General features: G+C 38.4%; 1 non-coding gene across 1 annotated transcript; it reads left to right on the forward strand.

Annotated features, from left to right (window-relative positions):
• Positions 1-568: 568 nt before the first annotated feature.
• On the forward strand, positions 569-674 carry LOC132058644 (small nucleolar RNA R71). Its single transcript, XR_009415366.1, has one exon. It is a non-coding gene; the product is annotated as a small nucleolar RNA R71 (small nucleolar RNA).
• The last annotated feature ends 5,169 nt before the right edge of the window (positions 675-5,843 follow it).

Genomic DNA, 5,843 nt, shown 5'->3' on the forward strand with positions numbered 1-5,843 from the left:
ATAAGAATTGGAACTCTTGTTCCCAAAATTATTGCTGTTGTTGTAGCTCCCTTGGTTCGAACCACCATAATTATTATTGTAGTTCTCTGAGTTATTGTTATTGTAAGCGCCCTGACCCTGCTGAGGTCTCCATTGATTCTGATTCTAGTAACCACCTTGGTAGTTCTGCCTTTGATAACCCCCTTGAGAGTTGTTCACATAGTTTGCATCATCAACCTGCCCAGGAAGTCCCTCGTGAAATGGACTCTCTTGGAATTGGTACATCCCTTTCGGCATACCTGACTCATCTTTGCAAACATTTACCTTTTTGATCTGGGTATCATCAAACTTCTTGGTTAGTAAGGAAATATTTGTTGCAAGCTCAGCCAATGGCTACTGGGTATGTTGATTCTCCTTCACCATATTCTAGATCATGACACTACATATGCGTAGTCAGCCTGTCAAGTATGTTGGTCACTCTGCGGTAAGATTTATTCATATAACAACCATCAGCTTCATTGTTTGCAATTGATTGCATGTCACTGGATCCAGCCCTCGATAGAACTTCTCCATTAATATGTTCTCCGGAAAATCATGATTTGGAATTTTCTGCAAATACTCCTTAAATCTCTCCCAAGCTTCATATAATTATTCCCTCGGTCGCTGCTTAAATTCATAGATCTTGTCACGAATCTCAGCCTTCTTGCTAGGAGGGTACCATTTCTTGAGGAAGACTGCTGCCATCTCTGCCCATGTAGTAATAGAATTTCGGGGAAGCTTCTCGAACCATGCTCTTGCATCTCCAGCTAAGGAATATTTGAATAGCCTCAGCCGAATATCATCTTGTGAAATGTTATTTTATATGTGATTAGCACACACATCCATAAAATTCTGCAATTGACGTTGAGGGTCATTATCGGTAGAGTTCCAAAAGTAGCCTTCAAGCTTCAATAACTGGTATAAAGAGGAGCCAATTTTTACGCTTGTAGCTCCAACTCGAGGATGAACAATAGCAGATGCATAGTCCTCATCAGGAACAAGATCAGCGAAAATATTCTCGTCATCTGATTCATTCGCCTGATTATTCAATCGATTCCCCTGGTTACCAGCACGTTGGTTTTGCTGATTCTGATTCATGTTCACCTGGTTTACAAGGAATAGCAAACAAGGTGTGATGGAATAAGCAAAAGACTTCAATCAAAGTAAACACTATTTAGTAATTTCAAAATCGTAGTCCCCGGCAACGACGCCAAAATTTGATTTACACCTTTAATTAGCGTAAAGTGGACGATGTCAAATATAGTAACCTAACAAGGTTGGGGTCGAATCCCACAGGGAATATGGTGTGAAAAGGTTACTAAACTCGTAGAATGCTTAATTTAGGTCTAATGTCTTAATCCGATGATTTTCGTAAAAGTTGATTTGTGTATGACTAATAGCTAACTAATTGCTTTAGATTGTAGTTTATGGTAAAAGAAACCAAGGTTGTGTCCTCTTTAGATGAAGTGTATGATCATAGGTATTGCTCTTGATATACTTCTAATGGATCATTTGTATGGATGCACTTAACCTCTATGTGAATCTAGACTATTTTCCAATAAGAAAAGATTTTCTTTCTATGCTTTTTCCAAAGATAAGAAAGTATGCATAGATAACAGTTAATTATGCCAAGTAGATTTCGCTTATTCCTAAGTGAATTTATTAAACAAAGTTTAAAGCCTTGAGTTTTTGCTATGTGTTTTATGGGCAATTTTAATTTAATAACTCATCATAAACTTGAAGGGGAGCCTTGGCGTAACTGGTAAAGTTGCTTCCATGTGACCAGGAGGTCACGGGTTCGAGCCGTGGAAACAGCCTCTTGCAGAAATGCAAGGTAGGGCTGCGTACAATAGGCCCTTGTGGTACGGTCCTTCCCCGAACACCGCGAATAGCGGGAGCTTGGTGCACCGAGCTGCCTTTTTTTTTTTTTTTTTTTTTTTTTTTAACTCATCATAAACTCTTGCATTAACATCATTTAATCTTGAGTTTCATAGATTTTTCTCAAACTTTTCAAGAACACATGGTGAGCTAAAGTTAGATTTTTAAATTCAAGAGGTAAATTCTTAGCCATATCTTTAAGTATTGTTATAAGTTAAGTGTATAAATTGTATTAATAAGTGCCATCCACCATAAGATTGAGATAATACACAAAACCTAGAAAAAAATGTTTATAAAGTTTGGATTTTTGAATGAGAACAAGATAAATAATGTAATGTCGGGTTCGTTGAGTTGTTTAATGTTTATAATGACTATAATAGCTCGATTAAGTAAATATAAAAACAATAATTGAGGATTTGGGCATTTTAGCCATAAGTTGAGTAGCATTTGGATGTTGTTGATTTCAATGGATTGAATTTGATATTTCATGATATTGTTAATGTATAATGTGATTCTTTGACGTGATTGAATCGTGTTGGGTTTACGTTAGCTCAAAGAAACAATAGTTGAGTCAAGATGTATCTTCGCTAAAGTCTTTCACTCACAACTTTATACATGCAAGGTATATTTTATAATATTTCAGAATCGTTAATATGTGCTCGAGGTGATGAGTGAGCATGCAGTCTCTATGAAATTTATAAGTTATGTCTTCGCTAAAGTCTTTTACTCACAACTTTATGCATTCAGTTGCTTTACATACCAGTACAATTCAAATGTGTTGATGTCCCCTTTTAATTACTTGGGGGCTTGCATCTCGCGATGCAGGAAACGATATACATGTTGACGATCCAGCTAGCTAGGACTGCTCGTATCAGCTGCTTGGTGAGCCCCAGTTCCTACGGGGTGTTATCCTGCTTTTAGTCTTTCTAGTTTTAGACAACTAGCTTTTCAGTATTCGTAGACGCTTCATAGATATAGTCTAGTCAGTCAGATATTAGTAAACTTTGATGTGTTAGCCTTGTTGGCATTGATTTCAGATGTTTTATGTCACGACCCAAGCCGATAAGTCGTGACGAGTGCCCGACCACTACTGACCAAGCACCCCTAAACTTGTACTCGTATCTCACTGAGCAACATGGTGGCCCATATCTAGCTTATAACTGAGCTATACTAACTTATGTATGCATCAAGAACTCGCAACAAGAATATATATATATATTTACATACATACTGAGAGTAACAGTGCAAGCCGACTAGGCCGCTACATATGCTGTATAGCAAACATCCCAACTATATACAACTGTCTACAGACCTCTATAGAACACGAACTGTAGAAAGGACGAAAAAAGGCCCCGTCATACCCATATATATAACTGTCAAAATAGCATACCAAAAGAGACTGCAGCTCCGAGCCAAGTGGAGCGCATTGTCTGCAGCTGAGTGGAAGACCTATTGAGCTGGATCGCCTGTCTGGCTACCTAAACCTGTGGGCATGAATGCAGCGCCCCCCAGTGAAAGAGACGTCAGTACGACGCAATATACTGAGTGTGTAAGGCAATGATAACTGAAACTGAACTTAAACAATACAATTTGGAGGCCAAAGAATGCCCTGAATATCTCACCTAACCTGTCTCATATGTAATGCAGTATAATATTATTATATATCTCACTGACCAAGTGGCCAGGCAATTGTAAAATCTCACTGACTCGTCGGCCGTGCACCGCCGCCTCACCGACCCGTCGGCCGTGCATATCTATCTCACCGAAAATGTCGTAGGCCGGCATATCTATCTCACCGACCCGTCTCATATCCGTCTCACCAAATAAAATGTCCCACTGACCAAGTGGCTAGGCTAAATAAAATGTCTCACTGACCAACTGGCCAGGTTAAATAAAATATATGTATATCATGTATGTGCAAAGAATACCGATACTGTAACATGTCTCTTCTGTCTCTCTATGAACTCAAGGATATAGGAAGGGGATATAGCCCCTCAGAAAGAATAACATAACACTTGAAAACTATGCAACAATATGACAAGCTCTACTTTGAAAAATCTCTAGTCACAAGGTTCATTACACTCTTACCATACATGGAATCATGCTAAGAAAAGAAGAAACAACCTTAACATACCTGGAAGCTTACTTCTCGGCTTTCCAACCTATTTCCAGTCTTGAAATCTACATAAAATAATTCATAGTGTCGTAATCTACATATAAAACCATTCATACTATTGTTAGGCTCATTGTCATATGCTTGTATTAAGCCTTCAAACTAAATTCCCTTAGGATCTGCCAAAATTCGGGTAGCATCTCCTCTATTTATATCCCTAGCCCGAAATCACAATACCAACAAAATAACAATAGTAACAACACTAATATCAAAAACATCATCATCAATACCAACATACTCAATAAAACATCTCACACGATGTTTACCCAATTTCTCAACTAATCAATCGACATTACGAAGTTTTATCAACTAAATCTCCATAATACAATTCATAATATCCATAGTAAAGAATATTCTTACCTCAATCAAGGTTGGAAGAGCTTGAAATCTTGTTTATATTTGATAGATTCCCTCATCCCATCAAGATTTGATGTTTAGAACAAGAACTACAAATCCCTATACGTTTCCCAAGTCTCGTATATGGTCTCGTTACTCAAAATCACTCCAATCCCTCAATTTTATAACACACACACACACATCAATATGTTGTTGAGCTTTTGGGGAAATATTTTTGGTGAAAATGAGGGTTTTTGGCCCTTATATTGAGGGTTAAAGTTGGTTCCCACCGACTTAAAATTAACCTTTCGCGTTCGCGCTGGGAGGTGTCGCGTTCGCGATGGGTTATCTCATGCCCTTCTGCGCATTAGTGCCCAGAGGTGCCCCGTTCGCACAGGCCAAATCCCTAGCCTGTTAGCCAGACTTGTAACGTCCATAACTCTTTACTTTGATGCCGTATCGACGAGCGGTTTGTTGCGTTAGAAACTAGACTTCATGAACTTCAATTTAGGCTTTTGTTTCAAAACTCATCATATGCTAGAAGATATTCTTTCCCCAATTTGGCTCTTTGTTGTTCAAAATAGGACTCATCTTCTTCCCAAGCTCGACTAACTCAACTTCTTCAACTTGTTTTCTTATAGGACCTCCCGGCATTCCTTATGTGCATCCTTTATTTCTAGAATATACTCAATAATACTCCTCTCCTTATATTACCAAGTTATTTTACTTAGCCATCACTCAACATACTCGCTTAGAATTTGATAAGTGCTTCTCTAAAAGTACAGGGTGTAACATTCCTCCCCCCTTAGGAACATTCGTCCTCGAATGTTGAAATAGGACTCGTTTCGATATTGATGTCAATATTCTCACCTGCATCTGCTGGTATTTACTTTACTTACTTACATTTTACTCACGTATCCGGAGCCGAATTTATTCGAACTACGCAACTTATGATCCTCCTCGCGGTTCCTTGGAAACGATACACCTTAAGTTAAAGAACCGTAACCATAATTTGCAGACTTACGACGCTATATCGATTTGTTGAAGCGACAATCCTCTCCCGTTCATTTTTAGGGTCTGAACCTTTATATTTATGGTCCATTCAATCTTTCCTCATATTCCGCTGGCGATTTTTGAGAACTTATCCATTAACCTCATCATTCATATGAATAGTAATCAACTTGATATTCCTTTCTTTTTACCCTTATGAGCTCTATCCTCTATTTTGCAATTAATTAACAGATGTATCTGGAGCTCTTCTACTGAAATGTTACTCCATCTCTTGTTTGCGTACCGTTCAGTTGTGCCGGTACTGATTGATTCTACTCAACTAGTTAATATTTTCCTTAACCCCTTTTGGATTTTCTTACACTGAATCCTTGGCATTCCCAGTCTTACTGCAGTAGTATTCGGTGATCTTTTACACTGGAACGCGCCT

Source organism: Lycium ferocissimum, chromosome 5 (genome assembly GCF_029784015.1).
Source record: "Lycium ferocissimum isolate CSIRO_LF1 chromosome 5, AGI_CSIRO_Lferr_CH_V1, whole genome shotgun sequence".
Lineage (NCBI taxonomy): Eukaryota > Viridiplantae > Streptophyta > Magnoliopsida > Solanales > Solanaceae > Lycium > Lycium ferocissimum.